We start from the raw sequence: 23,834 nt of genomic DNA, 5'->3' as shown, positions 1-23,834 counted from the left end.
TAACCAATACATATGTATATGCGGAATAAAGCCCACCGTATTTTTGAAAAACCTATAATTAGGGATATGGGAGATATAGGAGATTTTATGACCCGATTTTAATAATTTTTGGAACAGAGATTATCTTTGAGATTTACCCATATTTTCGGTTAAAATTTACTCTTAGGCGCTGAGTTCAACATGTTCGATATCTGGAGCCTTGAAAAGTTATAGTCCGATTTCGACAATTTTTTCACAAGTGAAGCCAGAGATGATATGCACTATCTTCATGGGTTCCATATGTTAACATTATAAAGTGAAGGAATAAGATGGAATTCGAAATTTAGTTGTAAGGAAAGTAGTCGTGGTTGTGAATCTATTTCGCCCATTTTATCCGTGTTATCAGGATGTCAAGAAAATATTATATACCGAATTTCAATCGAATCGGTCGAGTAGTTCCTGAATTATGGCTTTTGACCCATAAATGGGCGATGCCACGCCCACGTTTTTCGTTAGTGGCACGTTTGTGACGTTTTTCGTTAGTGAGTTAACCCACTTTTAGTAATTTCCAACCTAACCTTTGTATGGGAGTTGGGCGTGATTATTATCCGATTTCAACTATTTTCTTGGTGTGGTGGGGTACGTAAGAAAACCGACTGCAGAAAGTTTGGTTTAAATAGCTTTATTGGTTTGCGAGTTATATACAAATAACCGATTTGTGGGCGGGGCCACGCCCACTTCCCCAAAGAAAATACATCCAAATATTCCCCTTCCTAGTGAGATCCTTTATACCAAATTTTACTTTTATCACTTTATTTATGGCTTAGTTATGACACTTTATAGGATTTGGTTTTCGCCATTTTGTGGGCGTGGCAATGGTTCGATTTTGCCCATTTTCGAAAGCAACCTCCTCAGGGTGCCAAGGAATACGTGTTCCAAGTTTCGTTAAGATATCTCAATTTTTAGACAGACATTCGGATTTTGACTCGTCTCGTCACCCTGATCATTTTGATATATATAACCCTATATCTAACTCGTTTAGTTTTGTGACTTACAAACAACGGTTATGTGAACAAAACTATAATACTCTCTTTAGCAACTTTTATTGCGAGAGTATAAAAATGTATTAGTTATTACACCCATACTTTTATTCAATAGTTTTGATGGTTTCCTTTATTTTCATTCAATTTACAAGAACATGTAAAGAATTGAGAATTATTTATGAAGATGTTAGATCGTGTCGATTAAAATCAATTGCATAAATCTTGGAACAAGTTTTAGCAAAACAAAAAACATAATTTTCCACGTGAGAACATGGCCGAAGTAAAGTAGGTGTCGAGATATAGAATACTGAATACCTCTAACGAACAGATTTCATAATATTAATATACAAGAGTTGGACTAAAAGCAGAAGAAATAGGAGATCTCATTGATATGGAACAATATGACGATTATGGAATATTGTGCTCAACTAAGCTGTGTGTCGGTAAAAGAAGATATTTTGCAGGATGTATAAAGTTATTCTAAAAAGCATACGAGAATCGGAGATAAACATATTAAGTAAACTATTGAAAAAATCTACTCCTTTTTTACTTACTAAATAAATAAAGTATCCAATATCTTGTTTGATGAAAGCTTGATGACATCAAGAGATAAAATATCGTATATTATACACTTGCTACACGTGTCGCTCCGAGCAAAAAAATAAGAGTTAGATTACAAAAAAATTAAATATTCATAAAAAAGCTTGCAAATTACTTAAGAGTTGTACATAAGTAGATCACTTGACACATTCTCCGTTCACGCTTTTCTAGAGGTGGAGTTAACAACTGTTAAATTATTAAGGTTCAAATAACTTGGAGTAAAGCGGTAGTTTACTAACTATAATATATTTGAGTTATAAAGCTTTTAAAAATAACACTCAATTGGGCAAATTGCCATTGGGTTGAAACATTTGGAACTAACTCAATGTTTTAAAAAATTTATTTAGTTTTGAAGTGATTAAGGTTAAACGTTCATGCTCACGTTTTCTGAACGATCATTCTTTGGACCAGATGCGATCTTTATATCCAATGTACTTCCATGTTTTTTTAGGTTATGCCGATCCCACTCCGTCGCATGCTCACGCAGCCACCCAACTCACTCAAACCACTTTCCATATGCATTTGAGCTCACTTGAGCAGGCGCACGCTGACCCATCTACCCCCAACACAGCGCATTTAGCTCGAGAATTTTTGCGTTCTTTTCTTCGTGTTGAGTGCATTTGCAATGGCTGTCTGCCGGAGAATGTGCGCTTGTGGAAGTGAGAACTTTTTTACCAAAACCACCAGCGGCTGGTAAAAAGTGCACAAGCTTAGAAATTTTGCGATTTTAGTTTGTTTAGTGAAACGCGCGCGAATCGGACGACGAACGCGAACGGTACACGGTGTACGGTGACTGTAACGGGTCTTAATTTCACAAAGCGTATGCTTCGAAAATATTTAATTATTGCGTTGACGGTTCCTATATGCAATGCCATGCATACGTGTGCAGCTGAACGCTGAGAGCGAAACGCAAATCTGTGGCGATCGAAAAAGTAGCTGGAAATGATTGTCATTAGATTACTAATGCAAACGATCGTTTCGAAAGTGTTGTGAGCAAAATGCGAAATTAAAGAAATATTTTTGAGAGTTTTGTGTTACAGTTTTTCGTTGGTTGGCATTTTTATAAAAAAAAAAAAATTTTTGTAAAAAAAAAAAATATTTTATTAAAAAAAATTTTAAATATTGAAAGTGAAATGAAAGTGCAGTGCTGAAATATTAAGAATTAAATATTTTCAAGGCCTTTAAGCTTTTATAAAAAAATATATATGCATTTAATTATAGTAATTGCATCGATTTTTCAATTACTGCAACCGTATGCCAATCTAATTTACGGAATCACAAGCCGCTAGCGCGCTGTGTAAGCTTAAAAGTAAAAGCTGTAAGCTTCGTAACGCCGCACAGCCTTCGTCAAGTGCAACAGTTCAAGTGCAACACGACGCAGTTCAGCCGAAGAAGTGCAAATAGTGGCAGAAAAGGTGCTGCCAGCAGCGATTACATGGGTATGCGGTGCAACGCGGAAAAGAAATATTATGTAATTTTATTTTGTTTTTGTTTTTACGCAATACAAATGTATTGGTGATCAGCAGACGCACACACAGAAGCAAATGAAAGCGCACGAGCCGATGTGTGTGTATGTATGTATGATTATATGAATATATGTATGTAAGAATGTATATATGTATTTATGCAAATATATATGTGTGTGTATTAGTGAGCGCCATTAAGCGCTAATAGGCGCTATTTAAGACATACCCCATACAATTAACAACCAATGAGCTAATAAGTGAGTACCGCTACAGCGCTGATATCCGGTTGGCGGTGAGCGCGGGGTGTGTGAAAAAATCTAAAAAACAAAACCGAATAACGGTGATTGCAATGAGCGAATGAATTGCCAATTCAGCATTGCCAGGCAAGCAGGTGTTGAAGGGTGCGCCGCAAAGGGTCGCTTCTTACAGGTTCTCTGTCTGCGGCTGTGTGTGTGTGTGTGTGCGCGTGCGTGTGTGTTTGTGTTAATTTTTCATTGCATACGCTTTATAGAACCTTTTCTTTGCTGTGTTGGCGATTTTCGCTAAACTTAATTACGTTAATTGCTATTTAATTAGCAAACGCGCGGCGCTGAGGGGCGCTTTTGTTTTGCTAAAAAAGATTATGGACACCTCTGTGGGCATGTGTGCATCGTAAATGCGCTGAAGAAAGTGAAAAGTGCGAAATGCGAAAACACATACACAAGTAAAGACTGAGAAGCGTACAACAACCCAACAAGAGTGTCATACGATCAAAATATATTTGAGGAAATTGCAATAATTCGCATATGTGAATTAGCCGAAATCAAGCAAAAACAAATAAAATTATTATTGAACTGAATTTGTATAATTTCAAGCTCTTGCGTACTTTTCAGACACGTGTCGTACAATAACACTCAAAGCATTGTGCTTTATTGTAAGATTTCCCTTTCCAAGTAATTTGAAGATAACGTTCAGCTACGGAAAATTTTAGCTATATCTAACAGACTTAGGGTGCTTTATGCCGTGTTTAGGCTTAAGAATGTAAGGCACTATAAATATGTATATACATACATAAACATTACTCTACTCTAGAGAGATAATTTTTTTAAAGTAATCAGCAAATAAGTAATCATTATTGATCCACGATTAATGTCAGTAATCGATTATATTTTTTATACTATAAAATAATTTTTTATCGTTCACTTTTCGTTAGTTAAAGGTTGTTTTACTTCTTTAAATTTAATTTTCACTATTAGTATTAATTTGCTTACAATAATTATCAAACTACTCGCTAGATGGCGCTGAGTTCAAAATATAGAGAAAATCCATATTTGTAGTGCGACTTATTCATTTATCTACGTAAAGGCACTCAATTCGGGTATCGCAAAGGACCATAACTGGTCTATGCGTAGCCTGCAGGCCTACCAGACCAACCCAACCTAACCTAACCTATTCATCTATCTCTAGCGGATATCAATTTACATAAGAACATATTATATAATAATACTTAAAAATAATTATTTTGTGAAAAAAATAGGTGATTTATAGATCAGGACACTATTTGACTACCTATTTATCGGAATTCTGAAGATAAGTGCATTTAGTTTAGGTTAGGTTTGAGGGCAGATCTCTGCAAATACAGAAGATCTCACTTAGACAGATTAGAGTGCTATCCATTGTTATAACAGTAAAACTCCCGGTGGATCAAAGACCCTTAAGATTGAGAAAAACGCTTGGAATCTGTTATGAATTTATATAGTCGGCTAATGTCGATTCTAGCCAATACGCTACGATCTCCGAAAAATGGCCTACCGAGGTGTTTCAACATCTGTCTGGCAAAAGCTGGGCAGTGGAGATGGAAATGCTTAGATGATTACACCTCGCCCTCCTCCAACCGCTTTGGCAACTTGCATCTGCCATGATCCTAAATCTCAACGCATGGGTACCCATTGGACAATGTCCTGTAAACACACTGATATCGCGCTGATATGGACCTTGCCCAGAGACAGCAGTTGAAAGGACCTTTTACGCTCCACAGAGGGCCAAACGGACCTCTCCACAGCACAAGTGCCCAATAATTACTTCTATTAACAGAGTGGCCAAAACGGTATGTGCCTCAATCAGTTCGAGGGTTTGTAATCAAGCCGAAGAGCTGAAACAATTTAGGTTGACATTTGGCAATGCGCCCAAGGTAGTTAATAGAAAAACCCTCGGTACCCTCGCTTTGCAGTGTCCAGCGATTCCGCGGTGGCCGGGTACCCACTCAAGTCGGATTTTAAAGCAGTTAGGAACTACTGATAACGATGTTAGGCACTCCCTTACTAGCTTAGTGCGTACTGTCATCGAATCCAAGGACAGTATCGCCGCTCTGCAATCGGAGTGAATACACACCTCTCTGAAGGATGCCGTACTTCGAAGCAGTATATCTACTGCTACTTTGATGGAAGCTATCTCTGTCTGAAAGTCGCTGCAATGATATGGCAGCCGAAAACTAGAGTTAAGTGAGAGCTTCCGACAGAAAGCAAACTTTGTGGCAAATCCTGTCAAATGCCTATGCAACTCCTAAACAAAGCGTTTTATAAGAAATTAAAAAAAAAAAATATTGGTAGAAACAATATCAGCCTGGAAGATATAGGCTTTAGACTCATAATAACATCTGGAGTTTTCCACTAAATCAGCACAACAAGTTTTCATAAATTAATCATCCAACCTTCCGACTAAGCAGGCATTATTTTAATTAAACTTTGAAAACTCTCAAAAACAAAAATAAAAATATACAGACATGAATTGAATACTTTCATCCAGTAGTGCTACATTTGAACGCATATTTTTTCAAATAATTTTGCATTTATTACTCAATTCAGCTAAAATTAAAAGAGGTATTTGTATCATATTACACTCACCTGTGCCATTGTAAAATAATTATATTTTTTCGCTAATTCAAACTTGCTATTTGTTTACTAAATAATATTGTAATATGAGGTAGCTTATATTTATTTACTTATTCATTTATTTATTGTATTTTTTAACATTTTCGCTGACTGATTGATTAGCCTCCGCGACAATCAATTTAGCTCTATATTTGAAGGGTATATATGTATGTATAATATATTTTTTGTTGCATATTCTTAATAAATATTAGAACTACTTCCTTTATTTGTGTTATTTTACTTTTATCTTGCTCGGAATTAATTCTTCAATCAATGGAATACTCATTGTTAATATGCGATCATATTGACGCATATATTATAATATCGATACATAATACTATATACATGATGATATGATTTGGGGTGTTCCATGATAAGATTTTAAAATTATTTTTCTATAAACCTTGCCCTATTCAGCATATTGCGTACTTATACATGCAGCTTTCTACATAGAAATAATCTTTAAAATGGTTCCTATTCCTTTAAAATATTTTTTTATTAATATGTTATCCATTTATTATCGCTTTCTTCAAAAGAAAAAGTTTCCCACGGCGTATGAGTAATTAAATTTGCTTAAAGTTTAGTCGTTGCATATTTGGTTACATTGTTTCTTAGATGTTTTAATATTATGTATAGATTTATTGTTTACGAAGTAGCATTAAAGCATTATTAAAAAAATATGTTATCTTTAAAGAGAACTTATCTTATCCGAACAAATGTCAATTGCCTCTCTCAATAATATTTACTAAAAATCAAAAACTTTCAAGAACTTAGATTTATTATAATAATTCTATGAAACTATACGTGCTGCCCTGTACAGTCCTCTCAATAATCTCTATAAGCCACGAAAATTTGCTGGAATCTGCAGTTAATTACCCTTACTTATCAAGTTCCTGTCTAGATCATAAGCAGTGCATGATATCGCTTTCTGATGACAGTTTAACGCCTCTCTTGGCAATTTCGTCCACTACCTTTTTATCCTCGATGCACATGGGGCCTGGCACCCAGTAGAATTTCTGGCGACATCCTCCACTGCTGCCCTGCTACACAAGACGCGTTTGGCTGATGCGCAGAAAGAGGATATTGCTTTGATTGCCGTCTGACTGTCTATGACTGACTGTTTAGAGTAACCTGGTAGTACATTTAAGGATACCTCCGCTGCTTTTACTATAGCAAACGCCTCCTATAAAGTAGTCACTAAAAATAATATAACTCCAACGACACTTAATACGATATTCTTTTATCAATAAATATATCACACACTGTAGAGGAAATATTAATAATATAAAAACAATAAAAATCACTACATTTAGACTTTAGTTCTAATGAGATATTTGTTATTGGGAAGTTCCATATACGATATGTACATACATATAGTATATTGATTCGAATTCTTTCAGTGGAAATCAGTGATTTCCGGAGAATTATAATTCTTTACAAAGGCGGCTACTAATTGAGGCAAACAAATGTAGATATGTAAACAAATATTGCAATAAAAATAATTCTGAATTGTAGATTACTTTTGAAGACTGTCGGCGTCTTCTGTAAGAACAAAGTCTTCTTTAGAAATTATTACAACTTCCTTTACACAGTGAACATACATATATCGATGATATAACAATACAACAATGAAAGGCAATGCGTCCGGTTCAAGCCTTTTTATTAATAAGAAAAAATTACTTTCACTATAGTCGCTGAGATATCTCGTGACCTATATAGTATCCAACCATATTAAACAGTTCATTACTCGGATCTCGTTACTATACATATTTACTAAATCATATTCTCTTGGGAATTTTAAAAGGTCAGAGGGAATGAAGAAGGAAAACCAATTTTTACTAAACAATTTGGACTGTGTTTTGACCAATATAGGATAGATCACATAATAATTTGTAAGATTTTTGAACATATCTCGTAAACTACTAAAGCTTCATAGAGGAGAGAAATCGGATTATAATCACACCCACCTCCCATACAAAGGTTATATTGAACTACTAAAAATGCTTTAATTCAGTAAAGAAAACCACCAGAAAGCTTAAATTTCATTATAAAGATGATACAGAAGAGCTGCACTCGAAATGGTATACAAAATTTAAAATGGGCGTGGTTCTGCCTACTTATAGGTCAAAAACAATATCTCTAAATCGGATCACAACCAAGCTACATCCAATAGACCAGAACTTTGAAGCCGATCTGAATCGTGTACTTCACAATATATAAAGTAATCACTAGTGAAGATATCGGAACAGAACTTTGCACAAATACTTCATTTATAGTGTAGCATCGCCCCTCTAAAAATCGTCGAAATCGGTCCATAAGTTTTTTACCGAAAATATAGGTAAGTGTCTCAGATATTTAGAAGAAATTCAGAAGGAATATGTTTCTTCTAATAATATGTCTCCGTGCCAAAAATGATTGAAATCGGGTCATAACTTCCTCTATCTCCCATATGCCTAACATCAAGGTTTCCAACTTTCAATGGACTTTATACCATATATATGACGAATATGTGAGTCCAAGTGTTTGTTATATTAATAAAATTAAATTAATAAATTGAGAGAGTATAAATAGAGTTCGGTGACACCCGAACTTAGCCCTTCCTTACTTGTCTTTAATATCTTGAATATCTATCTATCCGTTAAATTTTCCATTATATGTATTAGGATTCATATACTGATCAATATTTGCAGATCTTAATAAGGAAGTTGAACCGATTTCGATCATTTTTGGGTTAGAGTTGCCAAACAAGGGCATTCATATTTAAGGTGATTAAAGCCATACATTTTTAAGTCACCTAAGCTGACATCAGCTATCCAGATATTTGAAACAGTATAAAAGCTATCCGAAAGCATCTAACAGCCGACGGCCTTATGATTCATTTTCATTTCTCCATTGATGAAGTGTATATTTGTAATAAATAAAAAACAACAAATAAAATATCAAAGTTTAATATGATTACTACATGGCTATTAATGTAATGGCCACATTATTCCACTTAAGTACATACCTCAATTAAATTAATTCAATTTACAATATTGAATATTTTCATTGTTGCAAAAATTAAAAGTTAATTTTGAAGAAATTACAACAAAATTATATATCAAATGCATTATGCAATAGAATGCGGAGTAAGCTCGTCGAAAGATTGGAAATAAGTATAAATAATTACAAGACATTCGATTAAATAATAATAACAGTATACATTTAATTACATGCGACTAAATATAGTTGGCGAAAAGCTCGACCAACAGCTTCCTATTATTTATACTAGTGCATTCAGTTGACTTAAGAGTGACTTAGCTCTGAGCAGAGCGTACATTTTAATATATGTGCATATTATCTCTAATTTATTTCTAATATAATATTACTAACTATACTAGCAGTTTGTAGGTATTTATGCGCTTTCGCTTTGAGTAATTTCAGTAATTAGAAAATCCAAAAAAAAAAAAAAACAATTACGATTGGCAACTAGAAAAAGAGGTACGTCAAAAGCTGTAATTACTATTATCACTCACTCACTCACTCGCCAGTGAGCTCACATGTCCACAAAATACAAGCGCAATGTGACAACCTTGAATACATACTCTTCTGGCGGACGGACCACATACATGCATTTGTGTTTATGTCTGGGACTGCTTACAAGTATGCGGTAATAGTCGGTGTTTTTTCTATTAAAAGCAAAGCTTTGCTCAGCTGTAGAATGCATTTGGCTTAGAGACCCAGTAGGAAAGCGCTTGGAATGTTGGGAAATGTTTACAAAAATGTAGGAACAACAACTTACATATAAGTTTTACTCCACAAAGACTCTTCACGTCTCTTATCTTATCCGACTTAAAACCGAATGAATATCTTGACCTTCAATAACTCTATGAGCAAAAAATAATTTCAAAGTACATCCCTGGCAACAGCATTTTAATGAAAAAATGGAAAAAATTCTCATAATCTAAAATTTGCAAAATATATCCGGTTAATAAACGGGTTAGTACCGAAATAATCGGTCTTCTAGACTTGCTTTCCAGCATTATTTACGCCGTGATTACATGATTTTATTTATATAGCTTTTTAATAATAGTAACTCGGGTTTAATAATAAATTAATTAGTACATATTTATTGTTACATTCATAGACTAAACTAACAACTTTATAATGCTAGTGAGCAATATGACTTTTTATATTTATATTAATATTAATATACATTTATTACTTTAAGTTAATTAAGTTGTAATCAATAATTGTAGTAAGTTGGATATAAAATATACAGCACTGCGATGATATACCCTAGACAGTTCGTGGGTTCAAGTGAAAAACTAGCGATAACCAAAAAATATCGATAGTTGGTGTAATTTTAGGAATATAAATACTTAAATACTTTTCAAAGTATTTGCGTCAAATTTGGAAGTCTGGGAGGCCAATTGACTCTTTCTTAATAACTTAAACTCAGTTTATGTAATAAGAGGCTACATCCAAAATTATATCTCAATCACTTCTTTTTGAAAACTATTATCCATCCAGTCATCATCTAATTTCAGGAACCACGAATGGATTCTCTAACTAGGTGGATTTGGTAGGATTTTTTATATATCTCCAAAACTACCTAAGCTGCAAACTTACTGGACACATTTCCCCTTAAGAATCCGATTAATATTGAACCCAAATTATTACTCTCCACCCGCACAACCGACGTGTGAGGCGCAATCCGTAAACTAGTGGAATTTGTCGAGTAATGAAAGACAAGAAATTTTTAAGCATCGTGATCTCGAACTGCTCAGCTACAGAAACAAAAATTTCAATAGTTAAGAGCTAAAAATTATAAAAAAAAGTGTAAAATTTTTGGAATGTTACTTATAGGGAGAAGACAAAAGATTTTTTGTTGCTAAAGATTGAGTCAGATAGATCAAACTTGCTGGAATGAGAACTAAAATCGGACATACATATACACCACAAAAATTAATGAAATCGGTTAATAACCACACCCACACCTCAAAACAAAGGTTAACTCAATTACGAAAAACATCAAAAACACTTGATTTTACAGAAGAAAAGGCTGAATTTAGCTGTTTTTACTTTAACTCCCAAATCCCCAGCTATCGAACATGGCTTTATATCGGACATATCGATATATGTGTGATATCATTTCAAACCTAGGATAGGTTAAGTGGTTGTCAAACGGCGCACCTAGGACTTTGGGAGGACCATTATGACACCACTGGGCCTGTGATCCCTCACACTATTGAGTCATCTTTGAACCACCCTGTGGTCTTTATAAAGTGAAATTGTTCACACAATTTATTATGAGCAACTTCGCCCACCTCATCGAGAAAACCGCGTCCAATAGTTGCGATTATTTTCTTACACAGAGCCTTACATCCACATAGAAGATGTGTAATCGTTTCTTCTTCTTCATTTTCTTCTTCTTGACAGCTTCTGCAGTAATCATTGAAAGGTATCCCCAGTCTGCTGGCATGTCGCCCAATCAGACAGTGTCCCATTAACACCCCTACAAGGGTTCTTGTTTCATTCCTCTTAAAGTTCAATAAGCGATAACTGCGGCTCTTACTTCACTCAGGCTACGTTTGTCTGCTTACGGAGCAAGTCGTTGATTGCCTCCATTGTGATTCAGCCGTATCTACTGTTTATCGGTTAAATATCTGAACGTTGTCAGAGGTATATAAATTCCATCTTTCCCCTCTGCTTCCAACTGCAGTGTGGTGCCCAATCTGGCTAGTTCATCTGCTACATAGTTTCCAGCAATGTCACCGGGATCCATTGCAGGTGTATCGGGAAATATGATGTCATTGTCAATAATAAATTCAAGCATTATTTCACTATCTATATGATATCCTAGGAGATTTAGTGATTTTAAACCCGCTTGGCTATCCGAGAATATGAATATGTGTCTAGTCGTTAACACTCTGGAGTGATCTCTGCTTGGAAAACACTGCAATGCTCCGGTAGTCGGAAGGCGATTCTGGTATCTAGTTTTTCTAAAAATACCCCAACTTTTACTCGTTTGTCTAGTTTTGAACCGTCTGTGTAGATACTTATATCTGAATCGCTGTCATTTTTTTCCATATCCCACTCCTTCAAACCTAAGTGAGTGTATAGTCTTGTATGTAATGTAGCTTGGTGGCATAAATAGTAGAAATCAATCCAGGAATTATCTCAACACGCATATACTATATGTATGTAAAAAGAAATGTGTGTTCTCATAATAAAATTACAAAAATAAATTCCGAGAATATAAAATGTTCGGTTACACCCGAACTTTAGACTTTGCTTACTTGTTTAAATAAAATAATTGGTGAGGTCAATCTATACTTTAATGAAATAAAGTTAAATACAAACGATAGTTCAATGTCATCGATTGGTAATGTTATCGATAGAGACATACTATCGAATGTGACTATTTCCGGTTTGAAGGAGTTTCTCTAAAAATTAAATTTTATATATTTGAAACCAACTGATAGATCTCTAATTACTAGTAAGAGGGGAAGAAGAACACCAGCCAGCCAGCCATAATACTTAAAGATTTTGCACTTATGGCACTTCTAAATATATATTTCCGACCCAAATATAGAATTTGTTACAGTCTCTCTTTACAAGAAATTGATTACATATATCTCTATAAATAGCTACTTTATATAGTAGGCCTCAAGAACTATAATAAAAATATATTTTTTAAATTAAAAGCTGTATTTGAGTGTGCAATAAAGAATAGCCGTATAGTCACCTGCCATCAACTGTTTGGGAGTGTTTGTGTGCGTCTATTATATTGAAATGTAATTGAGATGCATTCTAGCGCTTGTGTTAGTGCTCGTGTATTTTATGACTTAATATTTGTTTATTTACATTAGAAAAAAGAAAAACAAAAACAGAAACAAATTGAGAATAGCCACCAAGTGAGTGGAAGAGCGAGTTATAGCGATCGTTTAAACGCAATGTTGCGTTAGAGAGCAACTTATCTTGACATACACACACACATACGAAGGCAACAAAAAATAATAAATAATTAACTCATACTTGTGTGTGTGTGTGTGTTTGTATTACTTCATTGTTAAGCTTTTGTTGACATTTGAAACGGTGTATACTGCATTGTACCGCTGCCCACCCCTACCGACCGACTGTCAAGCGATCGTTTGACACTGCAGCGTGTGTATGTGTGAATGCAGCTTTAGAAATCTCCTCTGCACTCTCCTCTCAATTTGTGTGGTTGTCAGAAGAGATGCACTTGCTTCTATGCATATATGTATTTATATATCTATCTATATTCTATATATATGTTTGTATGTATGTATGTATGTTTGCACGTTTATTTCTGTTTCGTATCTATGGGCGCACATGTTGCAATTACGACAGTCAACAATAATAGCAACAAGAGCTTATGCTATTTTTTCCCCTAGTTAAGCTTATTTTCCAATTAGCGCTTGTAGATAGCTAGAACGAGAGAGAGAATAGAAAAAAAATCGTGAGCTTTGTAAGCGCATCGCGACTGCAATTGCAATTTTAACAAAAACAACAGTAACAAAAGCAACAATAACAAACACAAGCGTTGAGATTCCGCTACGCGGTGGCAGCAGACGTTCAGATATGACGCGGTCAAGTTCATTGCTATCGAACGATAAAGTGGAGAGTAGATTGAAAAAAAAAAACATAAATTATGAAATACGCGTAGATAAGAGTAGAGGCTAGTCAAAAGTGCTGTAATCAGAAATTGTTGTTGGCATACATATGTATATATATGTGTATATGGATTTTCAGGGTTTACAGGAAGCGCTATGCAAACAATTCTGTACTCTGACGACGAACAGAGCCTTATTGGAGGCACTGACTTCTTCTTAGATTTTAATTTGGTTCTTTTTCATTAGTATGAGTTACCTCATTTCAACAGACATATCAAAGCTAAACTTCATATTTCAATATGTTACTTACTGTAATTGATCTAAACCCTATTTTCTTTTTCTGAAACTTGCATCATTATATTCTAAATTCTCAATTCCTTCCCTAAAAATCCCTTTCAATCTCTTACTCTGCAGAAAAGTATTTTCATGGAAGATGACGGCGGAGAAGATGACGGCAGAGAGAAATGCAATACTGACGTAGTTATGAGACAATAAAAGCTTGAGCCGTGATGAACAGAGACAGGACGTCATCACATGTAAATTTAGAAATGAGTTGTATTACCTCTCCTGAGTTGAAGAGATGAAATTCAGTCAAATTATCAAAATAAAAACCTGAGAGTTTATCTAACGTCAAAAGATATCTCGCTGAGACCTATCATCACATCCACCGTCAAACTACTATATTGGAACAAATGGCTAGTCTTTTTATCTTAGTATATTCTCGCAACTAAGTTAGATACTAAAGAGAGTAAATAGTTTTGTTCACATAACGGTGGCATCGCCCACTTATGGGTCAAAAACCATATCTCAGGAACTACTCTACCAATTTCAATGAAATTCGGTATATAATATTTTCTTGACACCCTGATAACACATATCAAAAATGAGCAAAATCGGCTCGTAACTACGACTTCTTCCCATATAACTCAATACCCAATTTTGAATTCCACCTCATTCCTTCACTTTATAATATATACAAAAGGAACCAATGAAGATAGCGGAATAAAACTTTGCGCAAATACTGTATATGCACTACTTGTGAAAAAATTACCGAAATCGGACTATAACTTTTCAAGGCCCGGGATATTGAACATGAAGAACTCTGTGGCTAAGATAATTTTTTACCGAGAATATCGGTAAATCCCTCAGATATACTTTTTTTCTTCTAAAAGTATGTCTGTGTTCCAAAAATTATTAAAACGGGTTATAACTTCCCCTAGCTCCGATATACTAATTATAGGTTTTTGAAAAATATGATGGGTTTAATTCCGCATAAGATATCTGAGCCAAATTAAGTGAGCATATAATCTTGGATATAATGTACGTTTGGGGTGAAAATGGAGAAATTGGTTCAGGAATTACCTCAGCTCTCATAAACCTTATATGATAATTTTCGTTATTCTATATGCCGAATATATGGGTCAAATTGTGTGATGTCTTAATAAAAATATAGCAATAAATTGCGAGAGTTCGATTGCACCCGAACTTAGCATTTCCTTACTTATTTTACAACTGTTTCACTACTTAGAATGAATCCGATATAACTATAGAAAAATCTTAAGACAACAAGTAGTACTCTGTGTAACATTGCTAAGCATCAAACGTCTTGAAGAAGTAATTTTTAATGCGCCAATACAAAATAACTCTTAAGTTGACTCGTAGAGGAATTTTTCTTTTGCCCCCTTCCCTTGATAGAAAACTCTTTCGCCTTACTGTGACTGTTGTGTATTCATGGATCATCATTGTTTGGAAAGAAATTCTAGGAGCGTGATAATCACGTATCAGTCAATGTTATCTTGAAAATTAATTTTGAGGACTACAAAATGTGCATTGCAACCATACTTCGAATATTACGCAAATATATTCAATTTTCAAAAATTATGGCCTACATTTAGGATTAAATCTTTTTAAAAAAATATAGCCTACATTGTACGAATAAAAATAAAATGAGATGATCCCAATAAGTAAAAAAAAAAAATTGGAACTCAATTTTAATTAAAGAAATATCAGACTAACACTGTCGTTTAATAAGAGAGCTAAATAATATTCCTATACAAGCGACATTAAGGCAAAAGGTAACATAAGCTGTTTATGTTTAGCCAATTATCCACCCACACTACTTCGCAACGAACTCGGTTAACCAAGCAACACTTCGGCCACACCGCAACCGCACTGGTCATCTCATATGCTCCGCTCGATTGTGGCTTTGAAGTTGTATGTATGTATCATTTAACACCGGGGAAATTACAATTTGTACGTTAAACATTGCTCCATCGCTCTAACTAAGCGAATTGGGATTAATTTCCGTACCAAAAGATCATATGCGAAATAACTGAGAGGTATGAAAGTCACCAAGCTGAAATACTGTGAGCAATCAAAGGTACAATTGTCAACTGATTTGTTACTTTATCCCTCAGCGCCAACGCTCTACACTCCCACTATTTAAGAGTGTTATTTTCGAAAGCTGGATATATGTACATGTAAATCACAGCTTCGTAATACCCACAAAGCGTCGTCGAAAGCGGTTCAATGAGATTTCATATCGTTTCGTTTATTTTAATTAAAGTGAAATTATCCGTGTTGCCACAAATTGGCTTAAAAATCATTTCAATCCCCAGTCGACACTGGCGGCAAATGAAAATGAAGCATTTCAAGTTCTTTCGCTATTTCATTGCATATTTTTAAGCGCGCACGCTTTCTTTGCTGTTGAGACCCCACAATATCAGCGCCGTGAAGAAACTTTTCATTCAATAAATTTACTCGTACTCTGTTCCTGCCGAGATTTAGCGACGCACCTTTCCGTTTGCAGAAATGCAAAAATAAAGGTTTCTCTTGACTAAACTTTCAACTCAATGCGACTGCAACATTGCGGAAGCCATTCGGTGTTGCAATTAAACACCTTTTGAAGTGTGCATGGAAATTTTCCAGCCAAAGTGTTGTGTAGACTAGCTAGTGTGTGTTGCGAGTTCGCCAAGACGCAACGAAGACTTGATTTCTTTGATTTAAGAAAGCGACATGTATCGTCATGTCCACACCCAGAAACTTTCGCAAAAGTTTTGTGGCGGTAAAGTGGCGCGCAAAAGACGCACAATTGTCGCACAACCATTTTTGTCGGGTTCTTATGTAATCGCAGTAAAATTTTATATATATAATATATAAGGTGTTTTTTCTTACTTTCTTGTTGTTAACTTTGAGTTTATTTCGTTACATGAGATTTCTTTTGAACAAAAATTTATGTTTTCTACAGTTCCGAGAAAATATTTTTCTTGTTAGAACCTCCCAAGAATTGTTAATAACGTGATTCTCTTAAGATATTGGGTCTTTAAGTCCGACAAGCTTCTTTATTTTAAATCAAAATACCCATTGACAAATAAAAATCAATTCTAACCTTCTCTGGATGGCTTTAGATATACATTTTGGTAAAACTATTAGTTCCCAAGAAATATTATGTTGAATTGATTAGCTGAACTAATGTAATCCCAAAATAGATTGTTAAATTTTAGACATTTGAAGGTCTTTGGAAAGCCTTAACTCCTTAAGTGTTTATAGGAAAAATGTTATTATTTGTTAACAATGTTTTGTAATTTCAACATGTCTGTTGTAAATTGTTACTTTAACATTTTAAAGACGTTATACTATAATGATTCTAGTTACATTCTCAGAAAGTAAACCATAATCTACAGTAGCGGGCAAAAAAAGTGGACACTCTAGAAATGTGTGATTTTTTGATTTTCTTTAAATACAAAGAGGTATATGATTAAATTTGTTATGTAACTAGATTTATATAAGTATTCCCAACATATATAAATATTTCAGTTAAAAATAAATCTTTTCATTTTCGATTAGAATATGATATTTATTACAAATATTCTTAAAACTAAACGCGACAAAATAGAAACTCGAATTTTTTTTTGAAAATAGTAATAATGAAAAAGATACCAAAATGTCTTCATTTAATATTTCAGGTCAACTTTCCAGCACCATGATAAGAAAAACACCCTCAGATCATTAGGGTCCCCCTGCCTAACGGTACTTCTGACACATGCATTATAGAAACGTTCACCAACTTTTCTGCGAATGTGCGACATATCGTATGAACCGAAGTGGTTAATTTTGAATTTATCTGAAAATATATAACTTTTCTCCAATACTCCTTGGTCTAAATTTTGTGCAATTTAGCCCACTGGAGGCGTTTTTGTCGCATTTTTACCGAAAAAAGTGGTTTTTTGGGTGGCCAACGGCCAGTTAGTCCGGCTTTTCCGAACTTCGATTCTAATGTCTTCAACGTGTTTTAATTTGCTCCGAATTCTAATCCGCTTAATATGGTGGTCATCCTTGACTGTAGCCCTCTTCGGGCGTCCGGAGCCAGCTTTGCGTTTTACAGACCCAGTCTTTGGATATTTTTGAAGGAAAACACTGATAGTAGTCTAAATAAACTTTATTTGTTCACAAATTTTGCATATACTCAAGTTCTGAGATCGCAAAGCCAATATTGCTGGTTTATCGATTTCACTCAATTTTGGCATTTTTGCACTTTCGATTTTATTTGCAATAACGTGTACCCTCAGGAAAATAAATAAAAGCGTTTTCTTGTATCTGAATAATGTACTTAGTTTAATAAATATTTTCTTGTATATGATGTTTTGATTTGTTAATACTTCCAGTCCCGTTTTTTGTCCGCTAATGTATCATTCATAAATCCTACAATATTTTTTTTTCAGGGAGAATAACAGTTTAATCTCTTGGTTTCTAAATTATAAAATCAATTTTTTTCGGAAAAAGGTCTCAAATAAAAGTAGGTACCTACTAAGGTTTGATATGGTGGTCTTTGAAAGTTTTATATAAGGCATTACCAGAGTAACATGCGATGAAAGATGACTCTTTAACTTTAACTTACATTTAAATTCCAGAAAAAAAGGTTTAACAGAGATAGTTCGCACTATTTTTTTATGGGAACCGAAATAACAACTGCCACAAGATATACTCTACACTGAAATCACTTGATCTGCAAGTATACTCTGCGCCCAGAATATGTCTAAAACTATACTAGATGGATTGAGATACATATATTGCAAGGAATTTTTAAGAACAATTTAAATATTTGGAAAACTAATGTATAGGATAGACTTTTTTTAACAGAAAGAATAGGATTTGCCATAGCCTTAGCTAGTTTTAAATAAGTACATTCCTTTCCAATTGTCATAAAATATATTGTTTCAATATCACACAAAGTTGTTGCAATTCTGATTTATACATTGTTGCCTCTTATCAAGTGAAGCGGAGTGTATTTGAGCTAAATTATTTTAACGCTGTTAATAAATCATTATCTAAATGATCAGAATTCCAATTAAATTATAATCTAAATGATCACACTGCCAATTTATAAGTTCTAAGTCCAAGCGGAGTATATTTAATTTAGTTTTTGTTGTTAAATATAATTATAATGCAAACTGATCGCATTCAGAAAACAGTTTAAACTTTCACATAGATGGCAGATGCCTATTATATAACTGACTTATAATCTAAAATTGGAACATCTTGTGTGAATCTCATCATAGTATCTCAGTGTGACTGTAATTTGAGTAACTAAGATTCACAAGAATAACAGATATTACTTTGTTTTTACTTAATATACATTTTATCAGCATTATCTACAATACTTGAGAAAATTTTGTAATCAATTTGATTTAATGGCTATAAATAATCAAAATAAAAAACAACAGTTATTACGGCATATATATTTTAATGAAATCACGTGTTGAGGGGATTTACATATTTTCTAATAGTCAGCGAATGTGTTAATTATCAGTTATCTCTACTAATTTTCCCAAATGTAATTAATTTCTCATTACTTTCATTAACTGTACATATATATTTTTTAGAAAATACTTAATATTTATGAAAATATGAAATATATTTAATTAACATATTCACAACATCAATGAAGCACGAGAAGTTAAACATTTACTGTTTTCCCACCCTTCCATAATAAACAGTAATATTACATCATCTTATTTTTTTAAGGAATATATTGTATGTATTATGTCAAAAAATATGAGAAGTTTGAGTGGTGGTGGTTATTAATGCCTTCCTTTCGTTAATATTGCAACAGACATAGAGTTGCAGAGTTGCCACTGAATTATTACAAAATCTCAATACCTAAATTTAAAGAATTTGCTGTGCAAGAAACCATTAATTTCAGACCAGAATCCTCATAATAAAGCATTCGAGCTAATCAAAGACCCTAGAAAAATATGCATTTAACCTGTAGTGCCACCATTCCCTTTTATAAATTTAACAAGCCTTTCCTTAGGCTAAGTTCGGCTGCAACCGAACATTTTATACTCTCGCAATTTATTGAAGCAATTTTATTAAGATAACACAAATTTACCCATAAATTCGGCATACAGTTTAATAGAATAACGAAAATAGTCTTATATACTATATGAGGACTGAGGTAATTCTTTTATTTTCACCAGCAGGGTACACTATATCCAAGACTATACGCTCACTTAATTTTGCTAAGGTATCTCACATATTAACCAATACATATATGCAGAATGAAGCCCACCGTACTTTTGAAAAACCTATAATTAGGTATATGGGAGGTAGGATATGTTATGACCCAATTTTAATAATTTTTTTAACAGAACACAATTAGAATAAAACAAATTCCTCTGAATTACATTAAATTATCTGAGAAATTTACCCAAATTTTCGGTTAAAATTTACCCTTAGGCGCTGAGTTCAACATGTTTGATATCTGGGGCCTTGAAAAGTTAAAGTCCGTTTTCGACAATTTATTCACAAGTGAAGTCAGAGATGATATATACTATTTGTGTAAAGTTTTATTCCACTATCTCCATTGGTTCAGATGGAATTTAAATTTGAGTTATAAGGAAAGTAGTCGTGGTTGCGAACCGATTTCGACCATTTTTTATCCGTGTTATCAGGGTGTAAAGAAAACATTATGTACCGAATTTCATTGAAATCTGTCGAGTAGTTCCTGGCGATGCCACGCCCATTTTTCATTTTGTAAAAAAATCTGAGTGCAGCTTCTTTCTACTACTATTTCTGTAGAATTTCGTGTTTCTGTCGTTTTTCGTTAGTGAGTTAACCCACTTTTAGTAATTTTCAACCTAGCATTTGTATGGGAGGTGGACGTGGATATTATCCTATTTTAACTATTTTCATGGTATGTGGTGGGGTACGTAAGAGGACCGACTGCGGAAAGTTTATTCGTTTGCGAGTTATATATAAATAACCGATTTGTGGGCGGGGCCACGCCCACTTCCCAAAAAAAAACTGCATCCAAATATGCCCCTTCCTAGTGCGATCCCTTACTCCAAATTTTACTTTTGTAACTTCATTTATGGATTAGTTATGACACTTTATGTGTTTTTGGTTTTCGCCATTTTGTGGGCGTGGCAATGGTCCGACGGGCGGACAGACATCCGGATATCAAATCTACTCGTCACCCTGATCACTTTGATATATATGACTTTATATCTGACTGGTCTAGTTTTAGGTGTTACAAACAACCGTTATGTGAACAAAACTATTACACTCTCGTAGGAACTTTGTTGCGAGAGTATAAAAATGTATGTGTGAATATTGACTTCGTTGCCAATATCTGATGAAAAATCAACCTTTGTTCAATCTAAATAGAATGGTTAATTTACGGATGTATACGATCTATTTGTAGCTGATTTATTGGTTAGCACATATATTTCCAAAAATAAGAGATAAAGTCAAATGACTAAATCTTTATTAATTCGATTTTTTGTAATACGTAGCTAATTTTGGAAATTGAGTGAAGTAATATGAACCCTTCATGTCACCGCAAGAGCATAAAGTAATTTTAAAGGTAGCATGGTGTGTTCTTATTGCTTAAATATTTCTTACAACTTGGCTTATCTATTACAACATTTAATGTATTAAAGTTTTGAGCTTGCGGAGTCATGATCCGATTCGCTTTAGCAGTCTGAATTTTTGGTTTTTTGAAAAATTTGGCAAATATCTATTGGTCGATAACGTTTAAAATTGAAAAATATCTTTAAAATCTTAAATCCTTTTCCGCCTATTTTATGGAATATTTTGACAAAATCTTGACTTATGATGTATATTTCATCTTATCCATATTGTTGAAACCATTAGATCATCATTTGCTATACATTCAAACCGCATTAACTTCTCAAATACATATCGGTATCACTAGCTGCGAAGTACATTTCTGGCTTAACGGGTACGACTGAGGGTTACAAAATTGTTGTATTTCGACGTAACTGATATTCTATTCGATACCAAACGTTCGCGTCTTGGCTCCCACGTCACTGTTGATAGTCATAATTTTGAAGTTGTAGATAATTTCGTCTACCTTGGAACCAGCATCAACACCAATAATAATGGCAGCCTAGAAATCCAACTCAGAATCACTCTTGACAACACGTGCTTTTTTGGCCTGAGTAGGCAATTGAATAGTAAAACGACGAACAAAAACAAAACTCTACAAGTTTCTCATTATTCCCGTCCTACTTTGTGATTACTGAATGATGTATGTGTTATTCGACGACATAGACATACATAGTTCAGCGAATAAAAAGACTGCGAAGACTCGAATAGATGAAAACACTCCAGCTCTGGAAGTGTTCGATGCAGTACCCGCTGGTGGAAGCTGTGGCAGAGGAATACGTCCACTCAGTTGGAAAGACCAAATTGAGAGAGAACTGGCTGCACTTGGGATTTTTAATTGGCGCCAAACTGCCAAAGGAGAAATAAATGGCGCGCTGTTGGGCGCTTCAGATGAAGAAGATACTCTATGGAACTGAAAATGGAGCAAACATTAGTGCCAATGATTCGTGATTTTTTGAATACAGGTTGTTGTAATGGTTATCTGTAAAGAGAAAAAGCAAAGCGAGCTGTTTCGGTGGGGTGTCCCATAGGTATGTGAGTGTTAGTTGGGTGGTTTCCACTGGGCATATAAAGAGGTGTTTTCCATGCAGGAACTCATTGCTCACAGGTTAGATATATGTTATTTTGTCAGGATCTAGTTCATGTAACCAGGAGTTTAATAACTGTAATAGGTCCAGAACGAACTTGCGTTACGGTCACTCTGTTTTCACGAGGCTTATGTTCTTGGGTGGGACTTTGACTACAATACTGACATACATTTCAGTGGAAACTGTTTGGAAAGAAGTTCATCATGCTCTTTAACGGGGAACAGAAACATATCCAGTAATTCTCCGGAGTGCGCCATTTTGTTAGCTCTGAATGTTCTTCTGCTGTGCACTGCTACATCCAGGCGCCGCTATGGATGCTGGGGATGACCGCCCGGATGAGTCAAGTACTAAGGAGTTCAAGTAAGACGGCAATTTAAGGCCAATAGGTCGCATAGTTGAAATGACGGAAGCAAATAAAGAAAACGATCTCTTAATTGTACATCTAAATCATTTAATTGGAACTCACCAGTTGGATCAGCTTTCGACGTATTATAAGCGAGATTATAAAGTCTATATTTGAGAGGTTGCGGTTGGCCTGTTATCGAAAATCCGTAAATGTCATATAAGATAAATGCGGCAAAATCGACTTTTTGTAGATAGTGGACCAAACCATTTTTTTCGGACGATTGAACACAACTAAAAAAGTAATTTCTCCGATTTCCAAAGTTATCACCCGAAATCCAAATATTCACCTTCGAATTATAATTTATTAACAAATTAAGCCGAAATATTAGCAATTTCAATTATTAAATATAACAATGATTTATATTATAGGTTCTTATACTAGCATGTTGATATGCAACTAAAAAACTATTGAGAGAAATCAATTGCAATGTGATAACAAGGAGCAAATTATGCAATTGTTGCTAAATTTAGCACCGCAATAACCTTGGCGCCAGAAACGCACACGAAGGTGCACAAAGGACACTCTCACACACACTCACATACACAGCAGCAGCTGCTCCCAGCCGCCGCACAATACACATCATACTGATTGAGGGTTGCTATTGTTGTTGTTGTTGCTTCGATAAAGTATTAATCGTTTGGCAAACAAGCTAATTGAGCGCAAAATATTACAATCATTGAGTGGAAGTACTCGCTACAACAATATGCTGTTGGTTGTGTCACAGCTGCGACGCCGATAACTGGTCGCCACTTGCCACATGCCACATGCGGCGTGGAGTTAGCGACGCTTTATAATTGAGTGTGTTGACAATTG

The 23,834-nt window shown here is 34.5% G+C and overlaps 1 protein-coding gene across 8 annotated transcripts in view; it reads left to right on the top strand.

Annotated features, from left to right (window-relative positions):
- Positions 1-23,834, top strand: part of LOC105221007 (circadian locomoter output cycles protein kaput) — a 40,214-nt gene that overhangs the window by 1,024 nt on the left and 15,356 nt on the right. For 2 of the 8 annotated variants that reach the window (XM_054228512.1, XM_029046225.2), the window contains exon 1: positions 1,899-2,611. The exons of 1 other annotated variant lie outside the window; for it this stretch is intronic. The gene's annotated coding sequence lies outside the window, so the exon portion shown is untranslated. Of the gene's footprint in view, positions 1-1,898; positions 3,094-23,834 lie in introns of those variants that run through there. 5 more of the 8 variants (XM_011197633.3, XM_029046223.2, XM_029046224.2 and 2 more) reach the window with 4 other exon arrangements.

This window comes from Zeugodacus cucurbitae, chromosome 4 (genome assembly GCF_028554725.1).
Source record: "Zeugodacus cucurbitae isolate PBARC_wt_2022May chromosome 4, idZeuCucr1.2, whole genome shotgun sequence".
In the NCBI taxonomy this organism is placed as follows: Eukaryota; Metazoa; Arthropoda; class Insecta; order Diptera; family Tephritidae; genus Zeugodacus; species Zeugodacus cucurbitae.
Note: the sequence above shows the minus strand (reverse complement) of the source record. Positions and strands in the feature narration are given on the sequence as shown.